This window comes from Esox lucius, chromosome 9 (genome assembly GCF_011004845.1).
Source record: "Esox lucius isolate fEsoLuc1 chromosome 9, fEsoLuc1.pri, whole genome shotgun sequence".
NCBI classification, from domain to species: Eukaryota; Metazoa; Chordata; class Actinopteri; order Esociformes; family Esocidae; genus Esox; species Esox lucius.
In genome coordinates, this window is record NC_047577.1 from 16,810,114 (window position 1) to 16,826,051 (window position 15,938).

The following is a 15,938-nucleotide window of genomic DNA, read 5'->3' on the forward strand; positions in this document are numbered from 1 at the left end:
GTGGTTAACGACAGAGTTTCTCATACGGAAAACCTTCATACGAATCCATTGAGAGCAACAATATTTATTAATTATTTCTGGTAGATTCCACGATCCTCTCGTCTTTTCACTTGATGAAAAGGTTAGTTATCGATGCCTTTGTTGATAGTTATTGTATAAATGTCATTCATGAATGAAAGAAAAAAACACATTCCTATGCCATGTAATGAAATAGCTCAATTCTTATGACTGTTCCAGTAAGTTAGTAGATAAGGGTAAAGCTTATTACTGGCTAATACGCTGTTAAAACGGCCAGTGGCAAACGCAATACATAGCCGCTATTTGTGGTGGAGGTAAACTTAATAAGAAACGTTAGTCAGTTTAACTATCTATTTCATTCACGAATGGCAAATGAACTATTAAAAAGGCCAGTGGCAAAAGAGGATTGGTTCAGGATAGAGACAAGAGGCTATACTGACACCAGGCAAAAGTACACCTTCGTGGTGTAGTGATCAATGACACAGCCTTTCATGTGGGCGAGCCGGGTTCGAATCTCGAGACGGCAACTCTTTCTATTGGGGGCCGGCTGAACTAGGCTTGCCTGGTCTCTGGTTTTAAAATAGATTTTTTTTCCCAGCCACTGTCAATCGACCGGCCTCCGCTCCAGCCTGGCGTCGACCTGGCGCCATCGTGTCTTTTCCTCCGCTCCGTTGGTCCAGTCAGCAGCCTTTCACGTGTGCCGTTTTTTTGTGCTGATGGATACAGTAGTCGCGATCTCCCGGTGCGATCTCCGGGCCAACGGATGTAAATCTGTCTGATTGGTTAAGAGGCTCCGGACCCCGGCGTCCAACGTTTGGCTACAGACAGCCGGCGCTGAAGGCTCACTAAATCAGCGGGGGTTGTCAAACGGCTCCGGCCCGTGGAGTGGTCATATGGAGATGGATTGGGTGGTGCGTTGGCCGCCAAACCTCCGCCGGGGATTGTCAACTGTGTTGTTTTCGCATTGTTTTCGTTTTGCTTTTATTCCCCCCGTTAAGTGTCTTGTGTATTAAAAGGTGTACCCGTCTGAATTATGGGGAGGCTTCGCAAATGTCACTGCCGGGAGCCTCTGAGAGAGACGGTCCACTCACTCCCACTCCTGCTGGTGGCTTTGTTTACCGCTATTCACTTGCCCATTGTTTCTACTGTCTCTGCCTGTATATCTGACTGTCGTCTGGCTGTCTCCTTTGTTCCCTTTCTTTAATACAGTGACTTCTTGCTGTCTCTGCAACGCTTTCTCTCTCTCTTTTTCGCTCGCTTTCTTCTGCTGTCTTTTGTTAAATCTTCCACCTCCCTGTCTTGTGCTATTGAACAAAGTTTTGGACGGTAGCACTTTCCTCTGTTGACTTGAAACACTTCACCTACCCCTTCATTTCCCATGGCCCCCTCCTTTCAGCAGGACTAAGAACACTTCACCTACTGCTTCATTTCCCATGGCCCCCTGCTTTCAGCAGGACTAAGAACACTTCACCTACCCCTTCATTTCCCATGGCCCCCTCCTTTCAGCAGGACTAAGAACACTTCACCTACCCCTTCATTTCCCATGGCCCCCTCCTTTCAGCAGGACTAAGAACACTTCACCTACCCCTTCATTTCCCATGGCCCCCTCCTTTCAGCAGGACTAAGAACATTGGGCATTTTGGATCCGACAGATGTGATATTAGAAGCAATTTAGCTGTCAGCAGAGAGGCAATTTTAGTTGTTGTTTCTTCTCTTTCGATCTCTCTTTTGATTTTGGCTTCAATAAACAGAAATGGTTCCATCAATTTTTTTGTTTGTTTTGTTACTCATCACTGGGGGACAGAGATTGACAGCACTCAGAGGGAAGTAACGCTTTCCTATTGTCAATGCGCCAAGCGTGAAAGGCCCTCATTAATTTAAATGTGCATTTTATTAAAATGTGCCTTTGTCTCTTTACACGTGTGTCCCTGAGTGAGGGCAACGTCAGGCCTGTCCCTTTTAAGGTGGCAGATTTGCCATTTGAAAAGTAACTATTGATTTCTGTTGGCAGCCAAGTGCGCTACAATGACATGAAAAATGTTCCGTTCCACCGTAATGACACAAACATCCCCGGGCGTTGTTTTCAACAGCTTTTCTTTTTTATTTCTTTGTTTTATTTTATTTTTTCAAAAGAAAACAAAAGCCCCTTATGATTGAGATGTTTGTTTCACTTGTATCACAATGTATTTTCAGCTGACAAATTGCAATCAGCGCCTTTGTGAGTAATGAAACAAGGCAATGAACCACACTAAATGCTATCTGAATAATCTTGCTTTCGGGATTTTTAAAGATCCGACTACATCACATTTTGCAGAAAGTCGGCTTTTCAAGTCGGCTAAGTGCGTGCGCGTGACCAAGGCCTGCGGAAAGTTCCCTTGAAGGTTTGTCGAGGCCCCCCCCCGCCCGCCCCCCCCCCGCCCTGTCTTTTCAACAAGACGGATGGAGGCATGGATAAATGTATTACCACAAGATGGACTGATAGATGAGTGGGCAGTGGGAGTCTACGGGGTCTACAAGGAGAGCTCCTTAATGCGCTGATACAGCACCAGGAGAGTGTGTGGCTTCGGACTGTGTAAACAAAGAACTTTGTGTAATCATATTTGCCGTCCGTTCCTTTGTTACCGCCATGCAGATATAATCAAAGGAGTGTCCAGTGTTGTCCGTGGCTGCTATTCCATTATTCCGGAGCACACAACGACACACACACACACACACACTACACACGCGAACACGCACCCAGAGACACATGGACTCACGTGCCCCAGAAAGAGTAAATGTAATTGTCTTTGTCTCATCTGCTGAGTGGACAGTCTCTGTGGGACTGGAACAAAATTGCATAATGGAGATGAGGCCCAATTTAAAGAGCATAATGTCGACCCCTGCCCAGACTTATTACCCCCCTCCCCCGGGAGGACATCACACACCTCGTGTTAACAGGCTTGTTGAGATGGGTGGAAAGGGCGAGGTCCTGGACGCCATTTTGAATATCTGTGTTTATGTGAGTCGAGAACTCTCAGGACTGAGTTTGAGATCTTTTTGTTTGTCTTTGCGGTAAGCCGGACCCAAACGGTCCACATGACGCTGTTACTGATGACACTGGGAGCACTCAACGGTTTGTAACTCAGCGTTTTGTAACTCAATGGCTTGTAACTCAACGGTTTGTTACTCAGTTGTTTGTAACTCCGTTTTTTTTCGCTGGCTAAAACCGAAACCTGTAACTGTATACGGTTATAATGCGACTGTTTCTGGCATGAAAAAGTTCATATTTTGTCTCGCTAGCAATTGCCCAAATCTTATGATTATTCCTAAGAAGTTAGTCGATACCAGTAAACCTATTAATGGCTAATAAGCTGTTCAAACGGCCAGTAGCAAAAGCTAACAGCTCATAGACGCTCTTTCTGGTGGAGGTAACCTTAATAACGTTAGTCAGTTTAACACAATGCTCAGTAGTGTTTAGCGACTGGTGAAATGCATAATGCTGTGGCGTAATATTTAAAGACATATATATATATATATATATTTAAAATCTATTGTGAACAACAACATTTATTGTATTTCCACGATTCTCTTGTCGTTTCACTTGATGAAAAAGTTAGTTATCGTCACCTTTCTTGATAGTTATTATATCAGTGTCATTCATGAATGAAAGAAAGAACAAAGTAAATTGTTTTGCTATGAAAGATTTTTTTCTTATGCCATGAAATGAAATAGCTTTGGCAGACTCGCTAGTAATTGCTCAATTCTTATGACTATTCCAGTAAATTAGTAGACAAGGGTAAAGCCTATTACTGGCTAATACGCTGTTAAAACGGCCAGGGGCAAACGCAATACATAGCCGCTATTTGTGATGGAGGTGAACATAGTAGGAAACGTTAGTCAGTTTAACTGTATCAATGTCGTTCACGAATGGCCAATTAACTAGACGAGACAAGAGGCTATATTGACACCCAGCAAATGTTCAGCTCCGTGGTGTAGTGGTTAACAACAGAGCCTTTCACGTGGGCGACCCGGGTTAGAACCTTGAGATGGTGATATTTTCTATGGCGGGCCGGCTGAGCTAGGCTTGCCTGGTTTCTTGTTTAATTCTGTGTCTGTGGTTCAGAGGGGTGGAGATCGGGAGAGGGCGCAGGGGGTGAGGAGGAGGGGGAAAGGGTGAGATGCTCTCATTTCCTTTCTCCTTTATTCCCAGTGAAATTAAAGGAGGTCTACCCTCCTTTCATTCGCTGGGTTTGTTCAGTTCATTCTATTTTGCTCTTCTTTCGAGCTGTGCATTATTCAGAGAACTCTTTTCTCCTTTCCATCAACATCCGCTTAAAACCCCCACGCTCGTCTCTATTTCTTCCTTTAATAGGGTCCTGTGTTAGTCAGCGGAAGTTTAAGCCACTTTGCAGAAGCTCTGTAAGATATTCTCCTTAGAGAGTCAGGTCTGATGGATGTGGAGATTTGGGGATTTAACCACTCATCCTTAGGAACTTATTGCACTCATCAACTTTATTAACTGATGGGAATGCACTTGTTTGCTCGATTCCAAGTTGATATCCTTATGCTACAAAGAAGGCCAGCTTAGCGCTAGTCTGCCCAGTGAAGTTAAACGATCAGTCAGAAGGTAGAGATCATGCATTTGGGAGAACACCAAAGAAGCTGGCGGAGTGGAGAAAGGAAGCTTCTGGAAGATTCCATGGAGGGATGTCGAGTGCTTGCTGACCTCAGATCCGTCCCGTGTCTGGAAATCCTGCTCCCCCTCTAGATGCCAGTGTGAACATGAATGCTGTGTCGTGCCTTGATGCTCATTCCAGGGCACCCAACAGCAATTCCTAACTTTCTGGGGACGTTGTATATCCCATTTCTGCTCACTGGGTGGTCAGCTGTGGGTTTGTGTGTTGGTGTCCCCTTTTCAGACCTGTCCGACCCATGGAGAATTCCCTCTTCAGCTGACACCGACTGCACGCCTCCATTACTTCCCTCTCTGGTGACTGCACGCCTCCATTACTCCCCTCTCTGGTGACTGCACGCCTCCATTACTCCCCTCTCTGGTGACTGCACGCCTCCATTACTCCCCTCTCTGGTGACTGCACGTCCTCTCCTCCACCTCCCTCCCTCCCTCTCCTCTCCCGGCTTGTCCCAATTTAATCCATTTAGTCGTGTTGTCTTTCACGGCTCGGGATCCCCAATGCAGCTAGGCAGCCTGCAGACCATTAATCTCACACACACACACACATATACTACACTTACACTACACTTACACAGTATACATACTATGATAGGAATGATGCTACCCCCTCTCTCTGGCTGAATCTGTTTCTTCTTGTTTCTGCCTCTCTTTCCCTCTTCCCACTGTCACAGTGATGTTACACACACACACACACACACACACACACACCCTGCTTTCCCTCTATCTCCTGGAGGCCTTATCACACCACCCTCTATTTTAGGATGACTTAAGAGAAGTAAAATGAAAAATCAATATTTCTCCTGGAAAAGAATCCAGCTTTAAAGCTGTTACGTGAAAACTCAAGGGTAAAGGGATATTTCATTTTAGGTGTAATTTTTCGCTTTTAGTGCTGTAGCATCACCCATTCAGTTTTACATTGTATTCCTGTGCTTACTGGTACAAGTAAATGGACTCACAAAAAAACTTCCCATAGTGCTTTAATGTGTGTCTTTGTCTGTCTATTTCTACTACATTGAGCATGAGTGTGTAAAACTGTATTAACTGGGGAAAATGAGAGAAGGTACACACAGTTTGAAATATACACCTTTATTACAATTTATAGTAATGGAAATATACATTTTATATTGATGTGTGTGTAGTCCATAAAGACATGCCGAAGATGTATAATTTCTTTTGTAGGTGTTTTGAAAGAAATAATTTGCATCAAATTACACAAATATGGCTCATGCAAGAGACTTGGCCTGCTGAAGAAGCTCACAAATGGAACCATCTGAGTGATGCTACAACAGTAGATGTACATGGAAAATTAAGAATAACATGCAAAAAAGGTGAAATATCCCTTTAATATTTAAAGTCAGTTTAATGTCTCAGCTCAGTCCTTAAGGAAGAGCTCCGGTCTTTTTCTTTTTTACTGCATCTTTCCAAAGCTTTTGTCAAAAATAATGCAATAAACAGTGAAACAGGTGCAATTTTTTAAACGTATTTTATAAGGAGTGTGGAAGTCCTCACTGGGTCTTTTAAACTTAAGGGCATTGTCATGATTCTCACAATATTTGACAGTACGTCCACCTCATTGTTTGGCAATATAAAAATCCTGTTTTTGACTGCACTGGGCCTTTAAGCCCGTGGCTTTACTGTTATGTAAGTTATTCATCATTATTATACGCACAGCCGCTGCCACTGTGACATTGAGCTGTACAATTGTTACACTACCGATGTGGATCTTGTCCGTTTCTCGTTGTCTTTCTCTCAATATGTCAGTTTTTGTCTCTTTGTGAGTGAGCTCTCTTTCGTTTTCTCAAATGGCTCGCTTTCTGTCTCTCTTCCTCTTAGTCTCAGCTTTTCTATAGCTCTTTCACTTTATCACCGCAATTTATTTTGGTGCCTCTCTGTCTCTCTCCCTGTCTGTGTGCTTGCCTGATTACTCAAAGCGAAATCTTACTTGTCTTTATCATTCGCACTGTGCTTCAGTCTGAGACTGCCGTCGTTGAAATTTGGTTTTCCAAAGTCATCAGCGATCGGGTCGTCTCTTTTAATGGTGGCTTTTTAAAAAACGCTACCACGTGTGTGTTGCTTCTGACCTTCGGTATCAGGGACCAATCGGAAACAGTCAAGCGTGTTTTGGGGGGAAAGTACTCTGGTATTTCCGTCATCGGAGAAAACGGACGTTAGCAGCAGTGGCGTTTGGCCGGATCAACGACCGATGTGTTTGCCTCCTCTGACGTTACGTGTCACTATGTATGAGTCGGCTACATGACTCCGAATTACTTTCCGACCTTCCGCGAAACGAGCTGGCCTCGACAAATCAGCCGCCATCGCCTGACTTGCTGTTTCTAGACTCCAAGGCAGCTTGCGGTTTGCTTTCGTGATGACTGGGAACTCAGACTTTTGCGAAGACGCAGACTTTTGCGAAGGGGCCCGGAGAAGCCGCTTACAGCAGAACCGATGATTACCTGGTTGGGACTCATGTTGAGAGGACCGTAATAAAAATACCCATTTGTGAGATTTGTGTGTTTTTTTGCTTATGAAAGAACTAGAAATCTGCGTCCTTTAAAATAGAAGTCACCACTGCGGCAAATGTTGCAGACTCTGTGAAAACATCACTGTCACATTAATCACTGCTGTGTGTGTGTGTGCCTACTGAACCTTGTGCGCAAATGAGGAGAACACTCAAGCGCATAGCATCGTTCTGTCTGGTTAAAATGTGTGCGTTAGCAGGAACAAGATATCTGGATCATGTTCTTTATCTCTCCCCCTCTCTTTCACTCTCTCCCTTTCTCCCTCCTTTCCCTTCCTATCTGTTTCTCCCCCCTCGTTCTCTCCATTCCTCTCTCCCCTTCTATCTCTCCTCTTCCTCCCTCCGTCTGCTGTCAGCTCCTTGTAGCTCAAGTCAGTGCGCTTGTTAACAACTTCCCCGCATTTTTCCTGCTTTTTTATCAGCCAGCCTTCCACCAACCCTGCAAATGGCTTGACTTCCCACACACACACACACACGTGCACACACACAAACAAACTGACACACGCCTTCGCGGACCCTCAGCGAAAGCCGATAATGCCTTTCCTTCTCCTAGCCGCGGATGCGGGAACCGACGCACAACTTGGCCGGACGCCATTGTTCAGATTGTCAGATTGCCCCGCGGAGCGAACCCACATGGGGCTAAATGGGAAAGAGTGGGCAGGTGTGGCACGCCGCGATGGAGTGTTACTAGCGTTGAGGAGGGCAGAGCCAGGGCAGCTTAATGGCTGGCTGCAGGCCCAAGTAGCTGGCTGGCTCTATGCTAAGGGAATACATTGTGGCTTTATCGTGATTTCAGGAGCTCGTTTTTGGCTCCCGGGCCGATTTATATCGTTTTTTTCTTTGTCTTCTGTTCTCTCTCTCGCTCCCTCATAATCCTTCATTTCAGGGTTCAGAAACTAGCTGCCGGCCCTGCCAGTTCTCTCCCTCTCTCTCTTTCTCTTGCTCTCTGCTCCGTTAAGATTAGACCGGGGCAGAGAGGGCCTGCCGGTGAATGGGTTCCAGTCGCCTGCGGACACGGCGAGCGCTGCAGAAACCGAGGGGATCAGCAGTGGTGCCATTCATCAAACGCCTGCTTCCCACAGAGCCGCATTTCACCACCGCTACCGAGAGAGAAGGCTGGAGGGAGGAGAGAGACGGCAGACAGAAGAGACAGAGGAGGAGGAGGTGACGGAGGGAAGAAGAACCGTGCGGCTTCTGTAACAAGAAGAGCGGGAGGGAGAGGAAAGGAGGAAGTGAAATGGGCTTATCAAGAAGGGGAGAGAGGCTGAGCTGGTGAAAGGGAGAAATTGAGATTTCAGCCCTGTCCAATCATGCCAATGGTGATTTATGTGTAAAGTGCCCCCTGTGGAGCCCTGTGGTGCTGTGCTGGAGCTAGCGCCAGAGGTGTAGGGAACATGGATCTGTCCTTAAGGTCCAGTTACATCAAAGCCCACTTATTTAAAAGCCCAGACAGTGCAGCTGCTCCTACAGCTGGCTCTAGGTGCTGTAATTGGCTCCATACGAGCCTAGCTTTCAATACCATCTCGTATACAAGCACATTTGATTCTGCGGAGGTGGATGAAATAAATCCGTAGCCACTCTTATATGGTCCGTTTTGAGTTTCCTTTGTACGGACTAAGTTAGGATCAGGAAGTCGACCTAAGATGTGTGCAACTTCTACCAAGATCGGATTGTGACTTTATGAAGCCATCACAGACCTCAAGGCGGGACCTCAAGGCGGGACCTCAAGGCGGGACCTCAAGGCGGGACCTCAAGGCGGGACCTCAAGGCGGGACCTCAAGGCGGGACCTCAAGGCGGGACCTCAAGGCGAGCTGGCATGATAGACCTTTAACTATCCAGTCAGATGACTACCCTATGGCAGATAATAATGCAGTGTAATTGGCACTTAATTTGATATACAGTTACCTCCAACATACTGCATTCTGAAAGACTGCATCCCTTGCCATCGCTCAGGGTCATTATGGCCTCCCCCTCACCGCAAGGAAAAAGAAAATACTCTCATTTCACTTTCGTTTTTTTTTTTGTACTCCGTAAAACTAGTGATAGATAGTGACAATGTTCCTTATTTTCCATTGGTTTTCAAAATGTCTCTCGAAATCGGGTCAAACTAATGTCATTTGTGCTGGAGATTTTAATATATCCTCACTAGGAGAAAATTGGCCCCATTTTTGTGCAGCCAGGCTTGAAATTAAGTTGAGTGAGAAGAGGGGTTGATTTCACTAAGAGGAAATGCATCTCTCTCCTCTCCTGTACCTCTCCTATCTGTCCCTCGCTCGCTTTTTTTCTCCATCTTACATTTTTGTTTGGTTTTTCCCAGCTTCTTCCACCTTCTGTATTCTTTTCTACCTTGTTCTGTGTTGACACTTTGTATTTGCCTCTCTTTATATCATCCCCTCTCTCTCTCTCTCTCTCTCTCACGGTCTCATATCCTTCCTTCTCCGTGTAGCCAACCAAGGAGGCTGTAATTGAATCATGTGAGATGAAGGCATGCAGAACGTATCGGCAGTTATTTGTGCTTTTGCATCAAATGAATGCCGTAATCAGCCTGTAACGACTCCCTCCACTTCAGATGCACTAGGAAGAAAAGGACACTGATCTCCATCGACATGTTGAAGGGGCTTGGTGTCATATCTGCCAGTTGGACTGGGTGTGTGTGTGTTTGTGCCAGAAGTGGCAGTGAAAAACCACGACTCAGTCAGAGGTCAGTCGCTGCTATCCCAGAATCCCCTTGGTGCGAGATATGCGGCGCTGACAACACAGAGGGTGACAACAACACCTCTCAGTGTCAGTCATATGTTGCAACAGACATTTAAAAAAATATATATTCCTGATGTGGCGAGTAGCGTAACCTTAGACTACAACTCAGTCATAGCAGTCAGTGCTACTCTGGCTTCTCAAAGAATGTGTGGTTTACCCATTAAAAATGTAGTTTGAAATATAATATAATTGCTAGCCAAATCATGACAGCTTTATCACTAACTCTAAATGGAGTGATTGATTTATAATATTTGTGCCAACTACGAGCTGCAGTTTTTGAATAATACATCATTCTTGTTCATTCATTAGTCTACTTTGTTTCATGTTTAACAAAAGCCTGCCCACGAAGAAAACGTGGGCCAAATGCAGGGTATCAAATGGTAAAAAAAAATATTTTTTTTGTCTCAGCTCAAGTAACTGAATAACATTGTTTAAAGGGAGTAAATGGTGATATTGATGACATTATGATCCAATGCAGTGCAAGGCATGAGGCAGCAGAACCTAAAGAGTAGCCAAAACATAAATATTAAATTTTGTAGCACAGCAAAAAACAAATTGCCTTAATATTCCCCCAAATTGCTTTGAATGAGCAAAACTAATTACACCTCGGCAGGTTAATAAATCAGTGATCCACTGGGTATTGCAGAGGCTCCACACTCCGGAAGAATCACCTAGTGTTTTAACCATCTCGCAGTGTGACGGGGGGGGGGGGTTGTTAATGAACACCTCCACCCATGTTCACCTAGCCCAAAACGACGATGACTTTGTGAGGAACAACCTCAGCCGGGCTTGGATCCCCACGGCGCCGATGGAGAGACCCTGAGAGAGGCCGAGCCAGCCGGTTGGCTGGTAGATCACGGCGTCTACGTGGCCGCTCAACGTGGAGGAAACGACCGGGCGGGCGTGTGTTTGTGCGGCACGCGCCCGCCTTGCGCGGCGTGTCTGCGTGTTTGTGTCGTTTGCTGGTGTGTGCGTGTACGTGCGCGTCTTCATTCGCAGATCCGTCTCTGCGGCCCCCTTCACAACCAGTGGTGGGGCTTATTCATCATGATTTGAGGGGAATTTTAGCGAAGCGGGCGGATTTGCTGACGCAGTGGAACAGTGCTTAGACAAAGCAGAGCAGAGATCATTATGGATGGATGGATGCGTATACAGGGCAGCGCTGGCCCTAGTCTCTCTGTGTTTCTCTCTCTCATCTGTCAAAGAGGAGACGGGGAAAAAGATGTGTTTGTGTGTTTGAAGGGGGATGTGAGTGAGAGCATCTCACATGCCCCCTTGAAACCCCAGCAGGCTAAATCTCTCTCTCACCCTCTTTTCCCTGTTTTGTTTTCCGCCTCGCTCTCCCCTTCTCCTCCCGGGCCTCCCCCGTTCTCCCTCGCTCTCCATCATTGATCCATCTTCGCTCCCCACACACACGGACACGCTCAGACGTTATTCCTCTCTTTACGGCTGTGTCCGCTCCCTACCTCCCCTCCCGGGGCTGACGGCTTATCCCTTCATTCTCTCTGACAGAGGAGGAGGAGTAGGTGTCTCCCTTGCTCCTCTCTCCCCCGTCAGGTAGATCAGGGCCGGCATTCATCGGGTTGTGTGCGTTAGCGCGCTGTGCACCGTTCACTCAGAGAGTAGCGAGGGACACGAGAGCGTGCGCACGCGCACACAGGCATACGCACAGAGAAACACGCTAACGCTAAGGCTAATCAGCAGAATGTCATTGCACTGATCTGTTTGACAACATAGTGTTTTATCACATACTCCATTGGGGAGAAAAAGACAGCAAAGCAGCAATCAGACTCCTAACCATCCATGTAATCATCTAATCATCTGTTCCGGCATCCGCCTCCGATTGCCCCTGTAGGGCTTGCGTGTACAAGCAAAATAGAGAGGATAAGAGCATAAGTTGAGCTCTATATACCAGAGTACTGTTGCCGTGGGACTCCTACACTGCCCTTACCCGCCCCCTTCCCCCGCCCCCTTCTCCCGCCCCCTCTCGATGACCCTGTCCTCTACCCAGCCGAGGGGACTGCATGACAGCCTGCCGACGCCAATCACACGGGCGCACGCGCTTTCACACCAACGCACGTGCTCACACTTTCTTACACATTCCCACTTACACGCACTTTTTGCGCAGGCACAGCCATTCCATCACACACACACACCCCGTCACACACACCGCCTTGACAGAACCACGGCCAAAGTCGTCTCCCCGAGCGCCAGGCCACTGCAGAGATGACCCTTCACCCCTCACATATGCTTAGCCATCTGCACACGCGCGCGCACACACACTCGGAGAAAAGTAAGAGAACGACTGCGTAGACCGCAAAGACCTTGGCTTCTAGCAGAATAATTAACCATATCAGCGCACCTGAAAACCTATCTATATTCACCGACTCTACGCTAGCGAATCTATGCGTCTGCATTAACACAGACCCACTGTGATCGGAGGGGGCCAACCGGTTTCTAGTCACTAGCTTTATGTTTCTGGAGCATAGCTTTTCAGTTAATTAGCGGTGGTTATTTCCTGAACCATTTGACATAGTATGGGAATGTTTCACGCATGCTTGGGTATATAAAGTCTAACTGAACAATAAAGTATGGTTTTGTTTGGTCTAGAGAAGGTGCTGGGAAAATAATGTTTTGTGCACGCTTATTAGCGAACATATTGTTTTAGCTAGACAACTGGAAAATATTTAAAGAAGTGGGCACATGGACACCACATACAACGTTTTATTGGGATCAGAGCAACGGCTCTGGAGAAAAAGTGTTTTAAAATATGGAAAGCCATTTAAAACTGTGAGCAATTGATTGAAAATGTATTGCATTATCTTTTCATTGTTTATTTGTGTTTTGAAAAGTGTGCAGTTGAACTGGAGTTAAAAATGGGGAAATGTCTAATTTGCCTTGATGGAGATTTAATTAGCGAGTGCCTTTATACCATGTGATTAAATTGGTCAGCAGAGAACAGCGGAGGGCTTTGTAAAAACCCATACCCGGACACAGGGGCTCAATTAGGCACTAACTAATGCAATTTCATGTGCTAGGAGTTATGTTATGGCCGTATCAAGAGGCCATTGTGGCAGAGTGAAGGGAGTTGATTTAGGTGGTTGAATAAATCATGTTTCGTCTCATTCCTCTCTTCACATTTCCTCTCAGTCCTGACAACATCAGCCATGCAGCAGGGGACTTTGAGGTGCTGATAGGGGACCCAGAAATGAATGCAAATGGACAGTCTTCATTAGACAATACCAACAGGTATTGAAGACCAAACCTCTTCGCTGGTTATATTTTGTGCTAACTGGCGTTAGCTTTCAGCAAGTGATGGCTAACAATGTAAAGTGGACTGCATGGGGGAAAGTTAGCGTTAGCATTTTGTTTCGGTCGTGCGGTTAAAGCTGGGATACAATGGAGACAGACTGGTGTCTTAGGACAAACAAAGCTTCGTCTGAAGCTTAGAAAGTATATCGGCTTTACAGATGACCCGGGCTACCTCTCAGTGCATTGTTTGTTCAGGGTTTGTTCTGGTTTGGCAATCATAGCAAATGGAATAACAGTGTTATGAAGGATTGATTTAATTAAGTAATTTCTCTTTAGGTCTGCTACCCTCAAACAATGTCTTCTCTGCTCCATATTAGCTGGCACCTTATTTGGTGCAGTGCTTTGCAGTTTCTGTTCTGACAAGACAATACAACTCAAAGGGAGAGGCATACAATGTCAGTGTAAATTCTTGTCAAAGTAAGACAGTTGACATAAAATGTTTCTACCTCGGTTTGTCTTTTATCCCCTCAAAAGATCGAGGAGGCACGGAGTTAACCTTCACGCGGGGCAAACGAAAGGTGCGGTTTCACTCTGCTGCACCGACGCACACACGGAGATACACAAAGATGCACAAAGACAGAAAAACGGCAACATGCAGCCTGCCCCACAGGAGCACCCAGTGTGTCGATTTAATCCACACAAACACTCCTATGGAAACCTGCACTACGGCAGCCTTATGTAATAACTCAGAGCTTTAAGTGAGTGTTCTTTTACGTCTTAGTGTGTCAAAGTAAAATTCCCCCTACGGCGACTGTCTTCCATCACACTGAACATGTAGTCTTTGGTTGGGCTATGACATGCAGGAGAGGGAGTCAAGCGAAGGCGTTGAGGAGTGTGACGTGAATGCTGGGGAAGTATATGCGGAGTGAAGATTTGCCCTTCCGATTCGCAGTGTCCAATTTTCAGCAATGGTCTACTGTAGTCCCATCGCAGCAACTCAGCAGCAGGTTTGAAATGAAGATCCAGCCAAGCAGGTTTGCATTTCATAACATTGCTGGTAACACCAGGAAGTATTTCCAAGCACGCGAGGAGAGGACTTTACCTAGCCAACAGCCGCAATGAGACAAGGCGGCTCTGTTTGATATTCCACCCGTCCATGGCCCTCTGCTTTACCCTTGGACACTATCAGCATTCCACAACCAGGATTCAAACCCCTGGCCACATTTACACAGTTGTAATGTATGGCAGCGACTTAGACATCTGGGTCATTGAACCTAGCTTTGGGCGAAGTGGACCTAAAAGACCTCTGAAACGCATGTGACAAGTCATCTTTTGCATCAGGCACACACCCCCAACACACACAAATCCCAGTCTTTTCCCTAACAAGAGCTTCTAGAACTGTATCCATTACAGAGTCCGGGACAAGTGCTTCTAGAACTGTATCTATTACAGAGTCCGGGGATAAGAGCTTCTAGAACTGTATCCATTACAGAGTCCGGGACAAGTGCTTCTAGAACTGTATCTATTACAGAGTCCGGGGATAAGAGCTTCTAGAACTGTATCTGTTACAGAGTCCGGGGATAAGAGCTTCTAGAAATGTATCTATTACAGAGTCCGTGACAAGAGCTTCTATAACTGTATCTATTACAGAGTCCGGGGATAAGAGCTTCTAGAACTGTATCCATTACAGAGTCCGGGACAATAGCTTCTAGAACTGTATCTATTACAGAGTCCGGGGATAAGAGCTTCTAGAACTGTTTCTATTACAGAGTCTGGGGATAAGAGCTTCTAGAACTGTATCTATTACAGAGTCCGGGGATAAGAGCCTCTGGAACTGTATCTATTACAGAGTCTGGGGATAAGAGCTTCTAGAACTGTTTCTATTACAGAGTCCGGGGATAAGAGCTTCTAGAACTGTTTCTATTACAGAGTCTGGGGATAAGAGCTTATAGAATGCTGTGTCACTCCAAAACATTAGCCTCTCGTCAAAACACACGACGCGCTATTAGACTCTGCAGTGCGTGAGAGAGGCTTGTTGAATGGTTGCCTGAGTGTTTACATTACATTCTGTGGTGGTGTCCTTCAGGCTATACGAAAACAGATGAGCTAAGCTCCTAATCACAGGTTATTATGGGGAGGGTTGTGTGGTATACGATGTCTGTCCCTATTCTCTGGGAGCTTTTTCTGACACGGCACACACACACACACACTCACACACACGGATACAAAATACATAAGATTTTAGAGGGAGGAAATTGACTGTAACACCATCTATTAAACATGCCCATTAACCTTGGAACTCCATCTGCCACCGAGGGTCAAACTAAAGACAAACACACAGTCCACTCATGGGCCTGCTGGCCAATAGGGACACGGCGTGGTAACAGATGTTTTCAGCCAATCGATGTGGAGGGAAACGGAGTCAAGCGTTGGGCGTGAAAGCGGACACAGCAACACGGTCTCATGAGGGTTTTTTCTTTCCTTTTCCAGTAGAATGAAATGGACAGTGTAATTGGATGAGTGGAAATACGTGAGGAGACGAAGAATCATTCTGCCTCGTGCGGTAGCTCGACATTATTGAGGGGTTAGATTGTAAGGGATTTCAAGGAGACAGAGAATAAATAAAAGGTTCACTCGGAAACAAAGACGTGGACTGCACATGCACGCACGCGCACACGTTCACACGCATATGCATTCTTTGTCCCAAAGGCTCCAGCTAT

The 15,938-nt window shown here is 46.0% G+C and overlaps 1 protein-coding gene across 7 annotated transcripts in view; it reads left to right on the top strand.

The window, feature by feature from the left end:
* Positions 1–15,938, top strand: part of LOC105021617 (alpha-1,6-mannosylglycoprotein 6-beta-N-acetylglucosaminyltransferase B) — a 121,046-nt gene that overhangs the window by 73,610 nt on the left and 31,498 nt on the right. The window lies entirely within an intron of this gene.